We start from the raw sequence: 23,634 nt of genomic DNA, 5'->3' as shown, positions 1-23,634 counted from the left end.
GCCTATCTCAACAAATGAAATCAGTAATAATATCCTGTTAAATCCTCCATAAATGTGGCGCTTTCTTTTTCTCCTCCAATTCCTTCTCTCACCCTGTTTAATTTCCTATCTCTGTTCTCTCACTATTCCCATCTCCATTACTGTCCTCTTCGTAGTCTTTAAAGTCTTATCCTTTGGTGTTCAAATCATATTTCTTTTTACTTATATTGGCGGTGTTGAATATTTATCTTTCTGAGATTGACTAAGTTTGATAATCATAATGTTCTCCAGTTTTGTCCATGTATTGCCATGTTTAATAGACTTATTGTTTGTTATTGATGCATAATATTCCATTGTGTGAACATACCAGGGGTTGGGGATCCATTCCTCTATAGTTCAAGTTCTTGGTTCTTTCCATGGAGATTGCTGCAATAATCATAGGTGTTCATGTTGTGATCTATATTCCTTTAAGTTATATACCCAGTAGAGAAATTATTGGATCATAAAACACATTGCCATAAAGTGGATTCTGACTCCTAGTGACCCTATAGGACAGAGTAGCACTAATCCTGTAGAGTTTTGAGACTGTAACTCTACTGTAGTAGAAAGTCTCATCTTTCTCCTGAACTGAATCATAAAGTACTTGTATTTATATTTAAGGAGGAGCCATATTAGTTTCTATAGTTGTTGTGCAATTCTATAGTTCCACTAGCAGTGTAAGTGTTCCATCCTCCCCAGTATTCTTTATTTTCTGTTTTATTGAATTTTATTAAACATGGCAGTGTGAGGTGGTGTCTTTTTACTGTTTTCACTTATATTCCTCTTAGTCCAAATGAACTCGAACATTTCTTCATATGTCACCCAGATGTCATCTTAGGTAAATTGTCTATCCATGTCTTGTGCCCATTTTTTGATTGGGTTTTTTGTGCTTTTCTAGTTAAGAAATTTTAGTTTTCTACAGATTTTAGAGATTGGCCCTTTGCCTGATGCTTCAGTACCAAATATTTTCCCCCCAATCTGTGGTGTCTCTTTTAATTCTTTTAGTAAAATTTTTTAATGTGAATTTTGTGGTATTTTTAGAAGATCCCAGTCCTTTATTTTGTCTTATATAATGTGATTTTTTTTACATTCAATAGTGTGTTTATGCCTTGGATTAGGGTATTTAAGTTTGTCCTGATTTTTCATTGATAATCTTTATGGTAGTATAATTTATATTTAGGTCTTAAATCCATCTTGGATTTGTTCTTATGCATGTAGTGATATATAGTTCTGCTTTATTATTTTTCAGGTTAAGGTCTGGGTTTTACACCACCATTTATTGAAAATTTAAATCTGTTATAAAATTTTAATTTCTTTCCTTTGTGATCAAAGAATAAATGTAATGTTATTTCATTCATTTTAAGTGTAGAGAGACTGATTTTTAGTGTAGCAGATACTCTATCTTGGATTGCGTTTCATGTGAAATACAGGGGCGGGAAGTGTATTCTGTTGTTGAGTGAGATATAGTAGAGATGTCCTTTAAATCTCATTGGTCTATAGTATTATTCAAGCATTCTTTTTACTGTCCGTCTATTATTCCCACTGATATTCCATTCACTTATTGCTAAATCTCATCCACTTCTTAATTGTGCACTACCATCATCACTTTATTAGTCCAAGTTGACTAGAGAAACAAATCCAAGGACAGTCATATATGACTGTTACATCTAGAAGTAATTACATCTAGAAGTGTTACATCTAGAAGTAAGAGAGAGTGTTACATCTAGAAGTAATTATGCACTGGAATGTAAATGTCAGACAAATTAAAAGATGGGGAAAAGAGAGTAGGAAGAGAGAAAGGGGAAAAAATGAAAGAAAGAAAGAAAATGAGGGTGACAGGGAACAGGGCACTAAAACACCCATGGGGAGGGTATTGTATTGCTTGTCTCCACAGGAAAGGGAGAGAAGGACAGGACCCCAGCCCAGAGCACCAAGCCTTAAGGACAATTCACTAGAACAGAGCAGCAAACCAACAGGGAGTACAATGGGGCCAGACCCAAGTCCAGCTACATCATTAACCCCCTCCCCAGAAGAAGACATTATAGAGGACAACACCAGACATAGCCCAGGGACAGAAATGGGTCTGTCCAGACCACACTGGAGCTAACCAAGGAGGAGGGAGGAAAGGAGAGAGAGAGGGAGGGAGGGAGGGAGAGAGAGAGAGAGAGAGAGAGAGAGAGAGAGAGAGAGAGAACCTCATCAAGGCCCACCAAGCCCCAGAGACTGCATCCCTGCTCAGAGCACCCAGTGCTTACAGAGGACCCTAGGGCCAACCCCACCCTGAGACACAACCTTCCCTCACTGATCCATTGTGCTACAGGGGACAGCACTGGAGACATTTTGTGGAAAATATACCTGGTCTGCCCCATGCACAGCGAGGTGAAACGCTAAGGGAGTGCAATAGGGCAGCAAGGGGAGCAAAGGAACCAAGTCCCCGAGAAATCCTGAATACAGACTCCTGACTTGGGGTCAGGGCTTGGTGCCTCATCAAACCTGTAAGGAAAACATACATAAGTGTCAGCAGATAGACCTGGAACTATCTATTGTTTGTTTTTCTCCTGACCTGCTTTATTTTGTTTGTTTATTTTATTAGGTTTTGAGTTTTGTTTTTGTTTCTTTTTCTTCCACCGCATATCTATCTACATAAAATAGGCAGGATGAACAATCCAGAGGAGAAAACTACAGGACTGGTGATTAGGGGCTGGGGGGACATGGGAGAGGAAGGGGCAGGGAGTGGGAGTGGAGAGACAACTCAGAGATAAGGGAAAACAAGAGATCTAAAATTGATGGCGAGGAGGGTGTATAATGTTTGGTGGGGCTTGATCAAGGGCAATGTATATGAGAGGAAATACCACAAGCCCAATGGAGGGTGAGCATGATAGTGGGATAAGAAGAAGGTGAAAAGGAATAGAGGGAAGAAGTAGGAGCAAAAGCTATTTATAGAGGTATAACTATAGGCATGTAAATAAGTAAATGTATTAGTTTATAATGAAAGTGATAGAGGCCATTGTACATATATTTATACCAAAATATTAAGATAACGGATAGACTTTTGGACCTCCACTCAAGGCCTCCGTTAACACAAGAACACTTGGTTCTGATAATCTGGCACTCTTTGATACTCACCCTCCCAATAGGATTGCTGAAGATAAAATGGGTATATAAGAAAATGTGGTGAAGAGAGTGGATGGTGCCCAGCTATCAAAAGATATAGCATCTGGGGTCTTAAAGGCTAAAAGTCAAACAAGCAGCTATCTGTCAAGGAAGCAAGTAAGTCCATATGGAAGAAACACACCAGCCTGTGTGATCATGAAGTGTTGACGGGATTGGGCAACAGATAGCAAAAGATCCAAAACAAACAACTATATTGATGCAAAAGAATGGGGGTTTGAGTCGAGATCAACAGTCCATTTGCAGATAATTGGATATTGTCCCCACAGAAGTGGTATAAAGAAGGGATGATTCAAACAACGTATAGTATAGAACCAACGAATTTTACATAATTCTTTTAGTTCCTGAATATTTCCTCTTACCCACTACCATGACCCAATTCTAACTTACAAATCTGGCTAGACCATAGAACACACATTGGTACTGATAAGAGCTCTGGACACAGGGAATTTAGGAAAGATAATCCCAACAGGAACAGTAATGGGAGTAGTAATATCATTAAGTTGAGTGGCTGGTCAAAGAGGGGGGAAAGGTAAGAAAAGGGAAGCCCATCACAAGATCGTATATATATCCCCACACACGCGAAGGGGACAAATAACGGAAATGTGGGTGAAGGGAGACAAAGGACAGTGCAAAATACGAAATAACAATAACACTACACGGATATAGACCACTGGATGGTGGGGGAGGGAGAAGACAAGAGAGGAGCTCATATTAAGGGCTCAAGCAAAAATGTCTTGGAAATGATGATGGCAACACATGTTCAATATGCTAGATACTATTGACAACATATGGACAATATGCTAGATACAATTGGCAACATATGGACAATATCCTAGATACAATTAGCAACATTTGTGCAATATGCTAGATACAACTGATGTATGGAATGTTATAAGACAATGGGGAAAAAGGAAAGAAAAACTGTTCAGTAATGGTAGTTTGACACCATCCCGTTTTTTTTCTAAAAGTAATTATGCATCAATAAACATACTAACCCAGTCCAACTCAATCCATTAGTCATATACTAGCCCATAGATCCCTCTTCAGACTCATAAAACCACATGCAATGATGTAGAATGCAGGAAAATCAATGGCCAGTGGGTGAAAAGTCTGGCGGATTCACACAGGTCTCCACATAGCATCATCAGGGAGGTGAAGGCAGAGAGAGAGAGTGGCCCGCCTCCAGTGAGCCATTTATCTCAATGGCACCTCCAAATGAGGTCATCAAGCTGCAACCCGATTAATAAGTTAAACTCCACCCCTATTTTCTTATGGATGTCACCTTGGTACAAAAAACCCTAACTACCACAATCACCCTTATGCTTGAATTTCCCCATGATTTGTTCTAAAGTAAGTCATTTCCTTCTGGAGACAGCTACAGAATGCTCTATTCTTTTGAAGTGCCACTTCCCCTAGGTAAAAGTACTCCACTCCTACTGTAGCCTTGAGAGTGAAAACAGCAATCACATTTCAAATGACAGCACTGCTTCAGGAATTGGGTGCTGGTTGGAGGCACTAGCCTCTAGTTTTCTTAGCTTCCCTCTCCAGATATGGAGCCTCTATAAGCAAGTTGGCACAAGGGAGTTTGGTGCGTCATAGTTTGTATTGCTGAGCCCGCATAGTGTTTCTACTCTAGCAGGAATAAGAGAACCCCAGGCCTCTCAGCTGCTCCTAATAAAGCTTCTACCACACAGTTATGGTGGGGATGAGCAATGCTGACGACTTACCTCTCAGAAAGATACTGTTGCCTTCAACTATGAACTTGGAAAAGAAAGAATCTTGTGTTTGTGGGTGCACATACCAATTTAGGCTAAAGGGGGTGTTATATTTATGTTTTGTGTCAACTTGGCTTTGCCAGTATTGTCCGTGGTTTGGTAGTTAGGGCCTGGTAATGAGACCCCATGGTGTGACCTAGTAGTGTAATCAACTCCGCGATGGGATCAGACAAAGCCAGTGTCAGAGAACTGTGGAAGACTGCAGCCTCTTCCTCAAGTCGCAGTCCTGCTCTAATTGAAAGGACATTTCTTTCTTTCTTTTTTAAAGAATAAAGAAGTCTTTATGGGAAGAAGTAAGCCAGAACACTTCTTTTGTCCCCACATTCCACAACTTTACTTGTATAATTCAGTGCCATTGATTGCGCTCTTTGTGTTGTACCACTATATTGATATCCTTTTTCCAAATTATTCCACCACCATTGACAGGCTCAATGTCCCCGAAGCAACAACTCTTTCTCTTTCACCCATGGCAACCATTGGTCCAGTTCGGGTTTTTTGTTTGTCTGCTTTTGAGGAGTTTTCTTGATATAGTATTCACATATGATTCGCTAACATGGTTAAATCTCTTTTAAAATGGGTTTTATGTACGTACTCACAATCAGCTCTAGTGCTCCCTTCCCCCTCCCACATTCATTATTTACTCCCCAAATCTCTTCAGCCTCTACCTCCCCTACCTGCTACCTCCCACATAAAACATTGCACCAGTCACTGTATCTATGAATCTACCCTGTCTGTGCTTCCTAAACGAGGAAAACCGACAGAAACAATAGATAGATAGATAGATAGATAGATAGATAGATAGATAGATAGATAGATGATAGATAAAATGGCAAGAAGAAAACAATAATTATAATATAAAAATACAAATAAAGAGTAAGAAAGAAAAGACCATCATCAATATTTGAAAAGTCAGGGAAGAAATTTTGTGGTGGAACAGGCAAGAAATACTTGAACTTACATCAAATTCAGGTTGGGTCAAGTGGGAGGATCACTGACCAAGTGTCAAATTATACAATGTTCGATCCAGCATAATCAAGTTTACAATAATCTGTGTCTGATAGTAAACCTGTTGGAGTCCCTTGCCTGTGACTATAGGGGATATGCCAGAGGCTTAATCTGACTAGACCCTCTGCAGAAGGATTTTGGGCTCCCACTGTCCTCCATAGCTTTCTAAAATTTGGGTATTCACAATTTAAGCTCTAATACTTTGCCCTTTGTCATATTTGGATTTTGTGATTGTCCTCTTTATAACACAGAGGCTGGTGTGCTTCTTCTGTGTGGGTTTAGTTGATGTGAAAGGAAATTTCTACAGGGGTTTGGCTTATTTCTGTTTAAGAAGACTGTGGAAAAGTTCATTCCTTCTTGCTGGCCTACATCCTGCATTTGACTCATTGGCCTCTGTTCCTTGAACTTGAATCATCTGTCCACCATATTGCTTTCTGATTTCAGATTCATTCAACTCTGCAACACTGATCCAGACTTGCTGAACTTGGATTGACCCAATTTGGATCCACTGTCTATGGTCTTTCTGCACTCCTGGCAAATACACCAGTCAGAAAAAGGAATCAGCTTAACATTTGACGATTGAACTTTAACTGGTCTGGATTTATCTGCTTCTATAACTGTGTGAGCCATTTTCTTGATATAAATGTATTTCTTTACACACATATAAGCATCACTCCACCATTTGTCTATTAGTTTGTAATACTGTGGTGGTTTGTGAATTTCTGTGGTGCTGAAGACTATGGGACCCCCAAAATGAACAGGTTTCACCAGAGTTTCCAAACTAAGAACAGACAACAAAGAATGAATAGCATACCTACTCCAAATGAATTAGAGACTGAAATGCCTATGGATAGCATAAAAAAAGGTCAGTTACTGAAAACCTAATGAATTGAGGCAGAACATTATCAGAGATAGTGTAAGAAAATGAGACTCGTGGGTCAAAAGGCATTCAAAATATTATTGAGGAAGATCTACCTTCTTAAAGTAGAGTCTACTGAATTGACACAGATGGAGTGAAGGATTTGGGATAAAAGCCTTTGGGGTCTTTGTTTGCTGGTGGGGCACTACTCAAAAGGAGAAGACAGAGCTACGAACATCAACTAAAAGTTGGGACTTAGAATGTGCAAATTATGAATCTAGGAAAATCAGAAGTCATCAAAAATGAAATAGAACATATGAAGATCTATATTCTAGGCATTAGTGAGCTGAAATGGACTGGTATTGGTCACTTTGAATCAGAAAATCATATGGTTCATTATGCCAGAAGTGGCACAATCAAGAAGAATGACATTGTATTCATGGTCAAAAAGGACATGTCAAGATCTACTTTGAAGTACAACGCTGCCTGTGTTAGGATCATGTCTATTCCCTTACAAGGATATCCAATCAACACAACTATTTCAATTTTATTCACTCATCACTAGAGCTAGTGATGCAGAAATTGAGGAACTCTACCAATGTCTTTAGTCTGAAACTGGTCAAACATACAATCAAGATCCATTCATAATATTTGGTTTTTGCAATGTAAAGTTGGTAACAAAGAGGAAGGAATTATAGTTGGAAAAAGTGGTTTGGTGATAGAAATGAAGCTGGAAATCACACAAAAGAATTTTGCAAGACCAAGGACTTCTTCATTGCAAATAGCCTTTTCAACAACACAAAAGGTACTATACATGTGGACTTTGGCAGAAGGAATACATGGAAATCAAATAGACTACATCCATGGAGAGACGATGGTGACGCTCAATATCAGCAGCTAAAACCAGGCCAGGGGCTGACTGTGTAACAGACCATCAATTTCTCATATGTAAGTTCAGGTTGAAGCTGAAGAAAATTAAAATAAATCTATAATAGCCAAAGTATGACCTTGAGGTGCTCCCACTTGAATTTTGCGGACAGCTTAAGAACTACTGATGAATGCCCCGAACATCCTGCACGAAGCAAGCAAAGGGGTCTTGAAAAGACAGGAAAGAAAGACAAGACCTGAGTGGATTTCAGAAGAGATGCTGAAACTTGCTCCTACTCTAGAGTAGCGAGGGCAAATGGGAGAAATGAGGAAGTCCCCGAGCTGAAGCGGAGAGTTCAAAGGGCAGCTGGAGAAGGAAACCTCAAAAATTATAATGAAAAGCAACAAGAACTAGACTTAGAAACACAAAAGGAAAGAGCAAGTTTGGTATGTGTTAAGCTGAAAGAATGCAAGAGAAAAGGTCATGTCCTGAGTTGCAATATTGAAAGGTTCTATGGGGGAAATATTGAATAATCCAGGAGCTGCAAATGAAGCTGGAAAAGATACAAGAGAGTCAGGAGAGCTGGAGCTGCCGGTGGAGAACATGTCGGACTCGGACCGCGGCGGCAGGAAGTGGGACTGGTGCTTGGGTGACGCGGTTGTGAAGATAGGTACTGGTTTTGGATTAGGAATTATTTTCTCCCTTACCTTCTTCAAAAGAAGAATGTGACCGGTAGCCTTTGGTTCTGGCATGGGATTGGGGGTGGCCTACTCCAACTGTCAGCACGATTTCCAGGCTCCGTATCTTCTTCATGGAAAATTTGTCAAAGAGCAATGACCTGAGACCATCCCGCTGGGAAGAAGAGAAATCGTGTTTATTCCTCAGGAACATTGAAGTGCCCTGGAGTCAGCTGACATTCTTCTGAACAATGTGATCAGTAATGCTTTATACTCCAGCACACTGTTTATGCATTTGAAACAAAGTCTGTTTCTTGTTTTGTATTTCTCTCTGGAAATTGAAAGGAGGCGGTCTTATGATCTTAAAGGAAATAAACAAAATCGGAAGCCCCCCCCCCCAAAAAAAAAGATACAGGAGAGTCACTGTAGGGAAAGGAGCTAGTGGACATTCCACCGTTTCAGGAGGTAGTGTATGAGCTAGATCCACTGGTACTGGGGAAGACGGTCAAGCTACAGTGAAAACATTATCCAAAAACCAGGCTTCATGAATTCATGGACTACCAGTTGAAAGGTTTCAAAAAGCTGGAAGCACGTAGGTTTCTCTACCAGGAAGCTTGGAAGACAGCTGCTTGGCCAGCAGACTGGAAAAGATCCATGTCTGTCCCCATTCCAAGAAAGGAGACCCAACAGAATGCTGAGACGACTGTACAGTAACACTAATATCACATGAAAGTAAAATTTCCCTGAAGTGAATATGTCAATGGTTGCAGCACTACATTGATTGGCAGCAAGCTGCAAAATGTTCAGGTCAGATTCAGAAGAGAACGTAGAACAAGGCATGCCATTGCTGATGTCAGAAATATCTTGGCAGAAAGCAGATAATACCTGATAGATGGTGCCTTGTTATTTATTGACTATGCCAAGGCAGTCGACTGTGTGGATCATAACACATATGGATAGCCTTGAGAGAAAATGGGAATTCCAGAACCCTTCATTGTGTGCCCGCGGAGCCAGTACGTGGAGGAAGAGGCAGTTTTGAGGAGAAAACGGACAACGGCATTATTTAACACAAATAACGTTAGGTATCATGGTTGTATCCTCTCACCATATTTGTTCAATCTATATGCTGAGCAAATCATCAGAGAAGTTGGACTACATGAAGAAAACCGTGGCATCACAATTGGAGGACAGCAAGAACCTGAGTGTCTTTGTTGGGGAATGACACTGCCACCCCAAATAGCTGAGTTCGTCCCAGTACACACACCCACATTTTGTACTCCTTCCTTTTGGGTCACGGGTGACATTTGTCTTCAATTCCTAGTCCCACACACCATCTGACTCACTGACTATGGGGGGCCCCTGCCCTCCTCTTAAAACGCCTTGGACTTCTCTTCCTCCCCTCCCTCTTCCCCATCAAAGAACCCCAGACACACACATCTCTTCCTACCTGTGGAATTTATTTTAATCATAAACAAATCATCAATATACCTTCTGAGTGTATGATCTGGTGTCTATATCATTCAGGGTTTCTCCAGAAATTCCTGAGTCCACACCAGGTACTTTAATGCTGTTCCAACTGTGTGAGCAAGAGATGTCACATGACATGGAGGACTGGTGTTCTCTGGGACCTCTATCTCTTGTGGTGGATGTCCTTCTTCTTTTGTGTTCTTCCTGTAGTCAAGGACTGCTGCTGCTGACTTCTTTGCTCCAGCCAGTTTTTGTGAATTCTGTTCAAAACAGGTTTTGCAATCTCTTGTCCATCTGGAAATAAAATAGAGAGAAACCAGTAATGTGAAAGAAAATGGGGACAGGGTAGCAAGGGTATTACCGTGAGAAGAGGCTTCACTTGGGGAGGGGGCATGTGTCAGGAAATGAGTGGAAGGTGAAGAAGAAGAGCACGGATTAGATCACCTGACCTTTCTTTTTCCATAATCCTGTGTGGGTGGTGGGGGCTCTACCACTTCTCATTGCCACAGGTGCTTGTGATGGTTTGATTTTTCCATTGTGTCTCTTTGATCCTTATCTACATCAGGATCTTGTGACTTCTCAGTCACATCTGCCTTCTCCATCACTTCATCCTTCCTGGAACCCACAGTGAATTTCTCCCAAGTCTCTTGACCTCCTTAAAAACACCTTCAGGCAATGAAGAGCAAAACAGGTCAGCTTTGTTTGGTCAGTCGTTATGGCAACACCCTCAGCCAATGAAAACCCTGGAGAGGCTGAGACATCACAGAGCCCTTCTCCCATAGCAACTTGCAGGAGGAGAGTGGACGCCAGAGAGGCCAAAATCCCTCTATGCCAAACTGACCTGCAGCTTCTGCAAACACACCACCCAATGCTCACACCTGTTGGATGATGATACCCATGCCAGAGAAAGGGTGTACCATGGACACCCCCATTCAGTGGTTCATTCTACTCTTTCTCACCAATCTCCCTTATCTAGTATTTTGAATGTTTCCATGGAAATCTCAACAAACTGGCCATTTTTGCTTCAGTGGAAACGTCTAATGTCCCACCATTCTTTTAAGAATTTCATTTCTGTTTCTTGAAAGCGATCCACTTAGTGGCCACTGCCAGACAATTTTCCCCATCTTACTTCCTTTTCCCGTGTCCAACAGTTTTCAATAGCAATGTCTTTTCATTCATATTTTAAGAGCATATGGGATTCTATCTATCCATGTTGAATACATGTTTCAATACAAGTACCCAGCAAATTTATGCACAAACCACAAAAACAAGTGATGCAGAAATAGAAGAATTATGCCAAAGACTTGTCAGAAATTGATCAATCATGCAATGGAGATGCGTTGATAATTATGAGCAATAGAAATGCAAACATTGGAAACAAAGAGGAAGAAAGGGTACTTGGAAGACAAGCAGTTGGTGATAGAAGCAAAGCTGGAGATCACATGACAGAATTTTTCAAGACCCATGACTTGACCAAATACAGTTTTTCTATGACAAAAACAGGTGACTGCGCACACCATGCACTTCTCCGGATGAACCGAGAGGCAATTCTGCTAGCTGGACAAGGAAAAACTGCACGGTTAAAAATCGGGAAATAGGTTGTATCCTCGCATGATACTTATTCAATGTGTATCCTGAGCAAATAATCTGTGAAACCGGATGATTTAAAGAAGAATATAACATCAGGATTGAGGAAGTCTTTTTTTTTTAATCGTTTTACTGGGGGCTCTTACAGCTCTTATCACAATCATATATCCATCCATTGCATCAAGCACATTTGTACATTTGTTGCCATCATCATCATCATTTTCAAAACATTCTTTCTACTGGAGCCATTGGAATCAGCTCATTTTACCCCCCTCCCACACCCTCCCTCCCTCCCTCATGAACCCTTGATCATCTCTCTCTATATATTTTTAATGTCTTACACTGATTGTTGTCTCCCTTTACCCAATTTTCTGTTGTCTGTCCCCCTGGGAGGGGGTTATATATCTCTCATTGTGATCAGATCCCTCTTTCTCTCCCACCTTCCCCTTACTCTCCTGGTATCACTACTCTTATTATTAGTCCTGAAGGGCTTTTCTATCCTAGATTCCCTGTGTTTCCATCTCTTATCTGTACCCATGTACATGCTCTGGTCTAGCCGGATTTGTAAGGTAGAATTGAGATCATGATAGTGATGGGGAGGAGCACTAGAGAATTAGAGGAAAGCTGTATGTTGCATCGATGCTACATTGCACTCGGACTGGCTCATCTCTTATTAGCTACCTGCAATACGCAGATGGCATAACCTCGTTGCTGAAAGTGAGGAGGAATTGAGGCCCTTGTTTATGAAGATCAAGGATCACAGCTTCAGTATGGAGTACAAGTCAATGTAAAGAAGACCAAAATACTTACAACTGACTGGACCAATAGGCAACATCATGCTAAATGGAGAAAAGGTTGCATTTTCAAGGATCTTGTCTTGCTTGGATCCAAAATCAAATCATGCAGTGTATTGGCTAAATCTGCTGCACAAAACCTCCATAAAATATTGCTAAGCCAGGATGTCACTTTGAGGACTAAAGGACTCCTGACCCAAGCCATAGTATTTTCAGTTGCCTTATACTTATGTGAAAGCTGGGCATTGCATAAGGATGATCAAAGTGATTTAGCTGATTTAAAAATATATATATGATTCTTCCATTGCTCCATTCCTTTAGGCAAATTTCCAAAATCTTTGAATGGTTGTATTACAAATATTTTTCAATAATTATGTTTCTTTCTGTGGAGATATGGTCTTCAGAAGTCTTCACACCATTATTCTGTGTCTCTCTTTTACGTATTTAATCATGGTTCCTTTTCATTCTTTGAACAAATTTCTAATATCTACTTTTGATATTTTGTCTGCTAAATATGATATCTGAGTTCTCACAAAGACAGTTTTTGTTGTCTGCTCTTTTCCTATTTATGGGTCACACTTCGTTGTTTCTTTCCATGACTCATATTTTATTTATTCATTTTGCGGACAACAGGACATTCTAGATGATATATATTTTTAAACATTTTATTAGGGGCTCATACAACTCTTATCACAATCCACACATATACATACATCAATTGTATAAAGCACATCTGTACATTCTTTGCCCTAATCACTCTCAAAGCATTTGCTTTCCACTTAAGCCCTCTGCATCATGTCCTCTTTTTTTTTGTTCCCCTCCCTCCCCGCTCCCCCCTCCCTCATGAGCCCTTGATAATTTATAGATTGTTATTTTGTCATATCTTGCCCTATCCGGAGTCTCCCTTCCCCCCTTCTCTGCCGTCCCTCTCCCAGGGAGGAGGTCACATGTGGATCCTTGTAATCTGTTCCCCCTTTCCAACCCACTCTCCCAGCATCGCCCCTCACACCCCTGGTCCTGAAGGTATTGTCCACCCTGGATTCCCTGTGCCTCCAGCTCCCATATACACCAGTGCACAACCTCTGCCCTATCCATTCCTGCAAGGTAGAATTCGGGTCATGGTAGTTGGGGGGAGGAAGCATCCAGGATCTAGGGGAAAGCTGTGTTCTTTATCGGTACTACATCGCACCCTGACTGACCCATCTCCTCTCCTAAACCCCTCTATGAGAGGATCTAGATGATATAGCAACTCTGGAAATGAAAATTCCCAACATCACGAGCTTGTTCTTTCATTTCTTCAGTTACTTGCCTGGACTAGCTTATTTAAGTCTATGTGTCCACCAATTTGCAGCCTCTGGTGACCCTACTCAAAGTTTTCTAATTTTTATCTCCACCCTGACTGCCTAGAGGTTATCCTTGCCTCGATGCCATTTAGAAAAGTCCCTTATTGGCCAATGATTGTTAAAACCCATAACAGAAAGCTTTCCATGTACTATTGCCATTGTATCTGTGTAACATTGAGACTGGTTTTCCTGTTCCAACATTGTATATACTTTCTCTCCATCAGCTAGAGACTAGTATCTAAGAAGTCCCTTTTCTTATTGCACTTGAGAAAGTTGTGCCCTTGGGCATGTACACACTCTTGCAGATCATCAGAGATAATTGGTTTTAGTTGGGCTGTCGTTGATTGTCCCCCTTTCCTGATCTTCCCATTAAACTTTTGCCTTTTGTCTTTCTGTATATCACTTTCAGGTGTCATCCTCTATTAATTACCAGATGATGGCTCTATTGTTTTTAGTAGTTCCCTGAGGCATACATTGTTCCACAATCTGGTTCAAAAGAAGCAGGTCTCTTGGCAAGCATAGAGTGTTGTCAATCATCGAAGCTTGTTCCTGCTATACTATAAGCAGAATGTCTATGCCACAGAGCAGGAGGTATGGAAAATGAAAGATTTATTCTTCCCAGGTTGTCCAGCTTGCTACCTGCAGCCTTCCTACAGAGCAGGCAATAGATGTAGATCGCTGTCTGTTGTTAGCTGAAACTTAGTCTGCTCTGATTCACAATGACCTTGTGTACAATTGCAAAAGAGCAAAACATGGCCCAGTCAAATGCCATCCTCACAACTGTTGTTTGGTTTGAGCCCATTTTGCAACTATTGTATCAATCCATAATTCTTCTTTTTCACTGACCCTCTCCTTTACCTAGCAAGCTGACTTTCCCCAGGGACTGGCCTCTCCTGATAACATGTCTGAAATTTGGTCTATGAAACTAGCTCCCACCAGACTGGCTTCTAAAGAATATTCTGGCTGTACTTCCTCCAACACAGATTTGTTTGTTCTTCTGGAAATCCACAGCACTTTCAATGTTCTATCACACCATAATGTAAATGCATCAGTTCTCCGGGTATGTTTTCCGTATTGTACATCTGTCGCATGTGTATGATGTGATTTAAAATACCATGATTTGGACGAGGAGCACCTTCATCCTCAAAGTGGCATCTTTACTCTTCTGTATTTCAAACAGACCCACTCAACGGATGTACCCATTGCAATCGGTCATTTGATTTCTTGACTGCTGTTTCCATGGGTGTTGATTGTGGATTCAAGTAAAATGCTCTACTTGACAGCATTAATCTCGTGTGGGTTTACCATGATGTTTCTTATTGGTCCAGTTGTGATGATTTTGTTTCTCAACATTGAGATCCAATCTAATCTGATATTCATCAGTAAGTGCTTCACGTTCACTGCACTTTCAACAAGCAAGGTTGTGTCATCTGCATATCACAGATTGATAATAAGCCTTCCTCCAATCCTTATGCTGTGTTCTTCTTCATGTAGCCTAGATTCTCAAATTATTTACTCAGCACATAAGTTGAATCTGTATGGTGAATGAAAATAACCCTTACCGAAACTTTTCTAAGTTTAAAACCACTAAATATCCCCCTGTTCTGTTTGTGTTGCTGCCTTTTGGTTTATGTGCAGGTTCTGCATGAGTATAAGTTTTCTTGAATTTCTTTTCTTTTACAATATTATCCAGAGTTTGTTATGATCCACGTAGTCAAATGCCTTTACATAGTCAATCAAGCATAAGAAAATGTCTTTTGGGGCTTTTCCTGCTCTCAGCCACGATCAATCTATCTGAGGGCAACAGTGATATCCTCTGCTTCTCGTCCTCTTCACAAACGGATTTGAACTTCTGGCAGTTCCATCAGATGTGGGCAGAAATGGAGAACTGAGGCAACCTACTGGCTGCTTCTACTTCCCTGGTATAACTAGCTCTTCTCCAGCCCAGAGCCGAAGAAAATACTATGTGCCAATGTTCACCAGCTAATATAGACGTCCAGAATAGCTCTTACATCTGGAAAGTGATGTCAATGCGAGTGAAACTCAGTTCCTGAGTCAATGGAGCAGCTTCAACCCAACACAAAACTGTGCAGAAGAGGGACTAGACTCTTCACCCCTCCGCAATCCACCTTAAGCAGCTGGAATTGGGGCTTGCGAAGCAGGTAATGCAGTCCACTGTTCGAAACATGTTGATACAGACCATTCGCTGCATAGAACAATATAAAATGGGACGTGCCAATGTTCTCGGCTACCAATACACCCAGAAATAGGTCTTCCTTTCCAGGGAGCTAGGGGAAGTGGAAAATGCCAGTCAAATGCTGAGTCCTCTAGAATTATTCTTCTGCCTGGTAGGCATGATTGTGTGAGGATATATGTGCATTCCTACCTCCCAGCCTGGCCTTTCCCTATTCTTATCAATTTTCTGCAGATTTTATTGAATAAATGTTTCTCAATGTGTTGTAAAAAGCCCTTTGGTCAGTCTCCATACACTGATCATTATTTCCTCTGGTAATTTCATGACTTTCATAGAGGTCTCTAGCAGAGGGAAGATTTTTGAATGTCCTAAAACCACCACTCTGGAGGAACCAGCTCCAGCAAAGTTTTTTTATACAACTTATTATTTCATAACTTACTATTCCTATCCACTGCCATTAGGGTGACCACAATGTACAGCAACTCTGTAGGGCAGAGTAGACATGCTACACAGGACTCCCAAGATTATAAAATGTTATGGGAGCAGACAGCTTCATATTTCTGTTCATAAGTAACTACACACACACAAAAAAACATAAAGTCAAATCGCACTCATAGCAACCTTATGTAATGGTTCTGAAGTTATCATTATCATTATCTTCTGGGAGCAGACTGAGTAGCTACTGGGTTCAAACTGTTGACCTTGCAGTTAGCACCTCATGGGATGTATACCATCAGGGCTGCATTAATAGACTACAGTATGGTGTAACCACAAGTTTAGGAAATTAAATGATTTTGTCTGACTTGTTCTGCTGTGATATTTGTTTGGTTGCGGTGGTCTGAAACCAAACTCGATAGATAGCTGATAGATGTCTGTAGTATAAGAGCATTATGAACTATTGATGCTGTCGTGGGGTGTCATGGGTCAATTCAAACACATAACAATTCTATGCCCAACAACACAACACTGGGTCTTGTGCCATCCTCACCATGGTTTATAGCCACCAAAGTCCTGTCTATTGGTGTATACACCATGTTTTTTCTTTGTTTTTCATTATAGCAGTGGTGATATTATAAATTGTCATTATTTCATATCTTGCACCGATTACTGTCTCCTTTCCCCCACAATTTCTGTTGTTTGTCCCCCTAGTCTGTGGGTGGAGTGTCATGTGTCTATCATTGAGATTGGTTCCTTTTCCTTCCCTCCTCTCCCCACCTTTCCCCTACCCTTCTGGTATTGCTACTCCCATTCTCCTCCCTGGGTTCCAAGCTCTTATCGCTTATCTGTATCTGTGCACATGCTCCTGTTTAACCCGAGTGAAGGGCAGTACTGGGGTCATGATAGTGGTCATATGGGTGGGGTGCGGGGGTGAGAGGGAAGGAAAAGAGAGAAGCTCATACCAAGGGCTCAATAGAAAGTAAATGTCTAGAAGAGAATGATGGCAACATATGCGCAAATGTGATTGATGCAATTGATGTGTGGGTTGCTTTAAGATTTGTAAGAGCCCCCAATAAAATGATCTTGTAATAAAAATAAAAATAAACATGAAGAAAAAGAAAAACAGACACACAGGACATGGATAAGCTGCAAAAATGCAGAGAAAGTGGGGTGAGTGTGCTAAATTAAGGCTCACAGTCCAGGCCATGACACAAGCTGCATGTGCATTGTTGAGTTGTACACAAATTGGCTTTACAAATTCTTAACTGAACTACAATGAAAAGTTATGTTTTGTTTAAATGGTGACACTAAGTAATTATCTTTGTAATATTTACTGTTTTTGCTAAGCATAATATTCTCTAGTTTTCTCCACGCCTTCTAGTGTTTAAGAGAGAGATCACTGTTTTTTATTTTATTGTATTTTATTTTAAATATAGGCCAGAAACAAAATGAAAAGAATAATATTTTCTACTCATTTTCCCAAGCCTGTTTTAATGTCTCAAAGTTTAATTAACAGAACAGGGAAGCTGCCCTGAACCACTGTTTTTTATTGATGGATAAAATTCCATGATATGAATGTATGAGAACTTGTTTATCCATTCCTCTGATAGTTAGGGTTTAGGGTTGTTTTGCTATTGTGGAAATTGCTATAATAAACATAGATGTGCATGTCTGTTCGTGTTGTAGTCTTAATTTCTTAAGGGTGTGTTCCCAGTAGAAGGATTGCTGGATCATAAGTTATCTGCATTTGTTTGACCAAGGGCCTTACTGATTTTCATTATGGTTGTACAATCCTACCGTCTCATCAGCAATGTGAAAGAGTCCTATATCTCCACATCTTATCCAGAGTATTTTACTTTTCGTTTCAGTGAATTTTTCCAAAATTGTCAGTGTGCGATGAGATCTCATTGTTGTTTTAATTTGTATTTCTCTTATTGCTAATGATCTCACACATTTCTTCATATGGTTGTTGGATGCCTATATGTCATCTTTGGTAAATTATCTACTGATATCTTGTACCCATTTTTTGTTTGGATTATTTATGTTTTCTTAATATGACATTGTAGTTTTCTATAGATTTTGGTGATTAGCCCTTTATCAGATCTAGTGTTACTGTATATTTTTCCAAATATGTGGTTTCTATTAATTCTTTTGATGAATCATTTGGTGTTCATAAATGTAGTTTTAATAGGACGCAGTTCCTTATTTTGTCTTCTATATGTGGATATCTTACATTATATTCATTAGTATGTTTATGCTTTTATAAGGGTCCTTAAGTTTGTCTCTATTTTTTAATTTATGATCTTAATTTTGTGATTTAGAGTTAGGCCTTTGATGAATATTAAGTTTGTTTTTGCACATGGTGTAAAGCATGGGTCTTGTTTCATTCTTTTGCTGATGAAGAGTCAAATTTTCCATCACCATTTGTTGAAAAGGCTATCTCTTGGCCATTTAATGTGTTTTAGTTCTTTATCCAAAATTAGGTGTCTGTAAGTACTTGGTTGCATTTCTGGGTTTTCAATTCTAAACCATTGGTCTTCATGTGTATTGTTGTCCCAGTATTTGGCAGTTTTGATTACCATGGCTATATAGTAAATTTTAAGTTCTGGGAGTAAAAAGGTCTCCTACTTTGTTTTTATTTTTAATAGTGTTTTGTGTATCCTATGTTTCTTTAATTTCCATATATTTAGTTAATTGGTTTTTCCATTTCTATGAAACATTTTTGTGGGATTTGGATTGTAATTGCATTGAATTTGTAAAGTAATTTTAGCAACTGATATTTTCGCAATATTTAGTCTGCCTGTACAGGAAGATATTACCTTGTTCCATTGTGTAAATTCCTTTTGGTTTCCTGAGGAGTTATTTTGTAATTCTCTTTGTGCAAGCCTTTTGTTTCTCTGGTAGGATATATTCCTAAGTATTTTACCTTTGGGTAGTTATTGTGAATGGAATTGTTCTTTGGAAATCATTTACATTATCTTCATCTTTAATATACAAGCCTCCAACTGTTTTCCCTATGTTGATCTTAGGGCCTGCTACACTGCCAACATTTTTCAATTAGTGTGAGCAATTGTTTAATTGCATCTTTGGGATTTCCTATATGTAGGATTATGTCATCTGCAAATAGATGTTTATCTCTTCTGTGTTTATGTGGATACCTTTAATTTCTGAATGTAAGACTTAAAATTATCAAACTTTTTGAACAAAGCACAGGAAGAACTCTTCATAGCTGTCATTCATTACCAGCCATTTGAGAGATGCATATCTGAACAACTCCGAGCTACCACCTCACCCTGGAATGGATAGCAAATCCAAAAAAAATGCAGAAAATAAAAAATGCTGGAGAAGGTGTTACATGATTGGGACTTTCATACAATGCTAGGGAAACTATAAAACGGTACAATCACTGTTGCAGGGAGCATGGTGCTTCCACAAACAATTTGGAATAGAAAAACCATAGGACCCAGCGATCTCTACTTGACAGGTGCCCTACAGAAATGAGGGACACCGCTCGAGACGGTATATGCCTACATCCATCACCACCGCGTGTCTGTGAGTTTGTCGTGCTGTGGTGGCTTGTGCATTGCTGTGATGCTGGAAGCTCTGTCACTAGTATTTCATGTACCAGTAGGGGCACCCAAAGTGAGCAGGTTTTAGTGTAGCTTCCAGTCTAAAGACAGACATTGAAGAAGGAACAGGCTGTTCCCTTTAGAGGAAAGAAGCACTAGAAAATATACAGACAGCATCACCACATTGTCAGCTCCGGGAAACCCAATGAACAGAAGCAGAACAGTGTCCGAAACGGTGTGAGAAGATGAGCTCCTCAGGTCAGAGGCGTTCCAAATATGTCTCAGGTTGCATTGTCGACCATTGTGACTTGGATGGAGTCGACCTTGTGAGAGTAAAGCCTTTTGGACCTTCATTTGCTTATGGGGAATGACTGAAAATGAAAAGAAACAGCTGCAAGTAAAAATTAGTAATTGGGACTTGGATTGCGCAAAGTATGACTCTAGGAAGTTTAAAAGTTCATCCTAATTGACATTATTGAAATTTGGAATGATATGCTACATGTGTTAAATCTCAAATACTAATAAGTAAATTCAATTTAATTTTTTAAAAATTAAATGGAATGCAAAAAAGCAATATTCTGTCATTAGTGAGCTGAAATGGACTGGGGTTGGTCATCTTGAATCAGAAAATTATGTGGATTACATAGTCAAGAGGAAATGGGTTGCATTCATTGTCAAAAGGACTTTCACGATCTGTCTTGAAGTACAATCTATCTGTGATAGGATAATATCTATTCACATACAATGAAATCTAATAAAAACAAGTATTATAAAAATTTATGCACAACGACCAGAGCTAGTATACACAAACGTTGAAGAATTCCACTAAGCTCCTCAGTCTGAAATTGATCAAACTTGCAATCATGATGCCTTGATTATCATTGGTGGTTCGAATGCAAGCACTGGAAACAAAGAGGAAGGAATAGTAGTTTACAAATGTGGTCTTGGTGACAGAAACAAAGCTGGAGATCACATGATAGAATTTTACAAGACCAATGATGTGTTTATAGCAGCACCTTTTTTTAACAACACAAAATGAGTGGTTTTCTCTAGATGGCATTCAGAGAGAATCAGATTGACTACATGATGATACAGAAGTTCAATATCAGCATTTAAAACCAGGCCGAAGGCCAACTCTAGAACAGACCATCAATTGCTCATAAGTTATTTGAGGTCGAAGTTGAACGAAATAAAAACAAGTCCACAAGAGCCGAAATATGTACTTGAATCTAGCCCCACCTGAATTTTGAGAACATCTCAAGAACTGATTTGCTACATTGAACACTAATGCCAGAAGACCTGATGAGCTGTAGGAGGACATCAAAAACACTATTCATGAAGAAAGCAAATGGTCATTAAAAAGGAAGAAAAGATTAAGGTGACGATGCAGAAAGTATCAAAAGAAGATGGAAAAATACAGTCACTGTAACAAAAAGAGTGGGTCAACCTTCAACCATTTGCAGAGGTAACATATGATGAGCAAGAAAATTCAAGGAGGAAGTTCAAGGTGCAATGAGAGGATTAATTTAAAACGAAGGCTCTAGGAACTAATGGAATACCAATCGAAATGTTTCAGCAAAGTGGTGAAGTTATCAAGGATTTCATCCTGCTTGGATACCCAATCAATGCTCATGGAAGCAGCAATCAAGAGATTAAATGATACACTGCCTTGACTAAATAAAAAAGAAGCTCACATCAATAACAAAGTAAAAACTTTAAAATCTCACGTGAAAAGAAGTAACAAAAATTAAATACTAAAACAAATTTAAGATGGGACCAAGGCTCTTCATATACCTTGATGATGGTCAGAGGGCACTCATTTGAGACTTTATGGGTGGGCCCTGCAAATGGATTGGGGGCTTCCACTCTCCTCTATAGATTTCTGCTCCTATGTTCATAAATTGAAGAACAATATTGTTACAAAGTCAGTTCTTCCCTACCTGATATAGAGAATCAATAGAATAGCAAACAGAACCCCATCGAATGCTTTGTAAACATTTGACAAGCTGAGTTTAATACATCTATGGATAGTTAAAGGATGTATAGTAGCCAAGAAAATGAAGATTCAAGTTGGGGGACTCGCAGTATTATATTTCTGGGCTTCATAGTGGGCTACAAAAATGAACACGGTGTTATATTGGGAAAACAGATGCAGAGATCAGTGTAAGAGGATAGAGAGCATAGAAATAGATCCACGCAAGTATATTCAACTCATTGTTGACAAAGGAGACCAGGGAAATCAATGCCGAAAATGTGCTTATTTTGATAAATGGTGCTGGAACAACTAGAGGTTTATAAGAAAAAAAATTAACTCAGACACAGCATTTATACCTTAAAAAAGGAATTAATTCAAGAGGGATCATAGACATCCATAAAAACTCAAAACAATGCAACTTTTCAGACAGGAAAATATATTTATGACATTGGTGTGGTTATGAGTCTTTAAATACATAGAATATCATCAGCACAATCCATGACAGAATAAATTTGTGCTGGAGTTTGTCATATTAAAATTTCCTGCTCTGTGAAAGACACTTTTAAAAGAATAAAATACAAGACCCATACTAGGAGAAAAAAAAACTTACAAAACATATCTGATATCCAAAATATGCAAAAACCCTGAAAAATCAGAACAAAAACAAAATTTTAAATGAGCAAAATATCTGAGCAAAGTTTAACCAAATTAGATGTATTTGTGGATGGTGGTACAGTGAATTACACACTGGGCTTCTAACCGCCAGCCTCTCCATGTGATGAGGCTTTGGATTTCTATAAAGGGGTCGTTTACACTGTCTTTCAGAGTCACTGTAATTCAGAAACAACTCAATGACAATGAATTTGGTTTTGCTTGCAAACACATGAAAAGAGGCTCAACAATATTTTTATTAAGAAAATGTAAAATCAGCGAACAATGATCGATACGCCCAGTACATTGAAAGAAAAATTTTAAATTACAGCAGGAATTGCTCATAAGGGTGCAGAGCAACAGGAACTGTTATTTCCTGGTGCAAAAGAAAACAAGGGACAGCCACTTTGAAAAATAGCTTTGCAGTTTCTTACAACGCTCAACACAGTCTTACATGATACAGTAATTGATCTCCTGGGTGTATGGACAAAGAAAGCAAAGAAAACATTCCCTTGGCTGGAGAGAGTATTTGAGATGGACCTGGAAAAATTCCAGGCAGAGGGTACCAATTTCACGTAGGCTTCAGGACAAGCAAGTACTGGTAGACTAGCTGTGGAGACTAAGAGCCTCCCGAGCAAAGTATAGATGAAATTGGGATACAAAACTACCTCCACCCTCACATTTATAATGCTGACACTTAATATTTTACAGGGACCTATTTGGTAAGATATAGCTTTATTCAGATTGTTAAATAGTCTGCTCATTAATTATCCATTTTAAGAGATAATTATGAGAAATATTCAATAAGAACAAAGTTTAAAGCATTCATTAATGATAAATATATTTAATATAGCCAAAATGCTACCCTTCTTAGTCTAAGGTTTGGAGGGTAAGGGGGTTGATATTAAATAACATTTTAAAATAATTAGGTCTCTTGCTATAGAAATAACAAAAACATTTTCATTACTAGTTTAAAGAATAGTTTGGCTTACAGGACAAGGATGATTTAGGTTCAGGAGTTTGAAAAAGGTTGCTTGGGTGCTTGGGTGCCATTTCTCTGATTACTATACATTTCTGACAAAATGAAAGTCCATGAGGAGTCAAATCAGTGTAGACTGATTTTCTGATTGCTTGGTTTGTTCCTCACCCCAGTCTCTTTACATACATGCATATATATATATATATATAATTTTCTATATTGTTCTCACACAGGTAAGATGTATCCACAACTTTGTCCAGC

The 23,634-nt window shown here is 39.3% G+C and overlaps 2 pseudogenes; one reads left to right on the top strand and one right to left on the bottom strand.

The window, feature by feature from the left end:
* The first annotated feature begins 8,302 nt into the window (after positions 1-8,302).
* Positions 8,303-8,697, top strand: LOC142434155 (MICOS complex subunit MIC10 pseudogene; annotated as a pseudogene).
* An 8,930-nt stretch (positions 8,698-17,627) lies between these two features.
* Positions 17,628-17,752, bottom strand: LOC142435349 (small nucleolar RNA SNORA36 family; annotated as a pseudogene).
* Positions 17,753-23,634: the final 5,882 nt, after the last annotated feature.

The sequence above is a fragment of the Tenrec ecaudatus genome, chromosome X (genome assembly GCF_050624435.1).
Source record: "Tenrec ecaudatus isolate mTenEca1 chromosome X, mTenEca1.hap1, whole genome shotgun sequence".
Taxonomy (NCBI): Eukaryota; Metazoa; Chordata; class Mammalia; order Afrosoricida; family Tenrecidae; genus Tenrec; species Tenrec ecaudatus.
The sequence above is the reverse complement of the archived record's forward strand: the minus strand, read 5'-3'. Positions and strand labels throughout refer to the sequence as shown.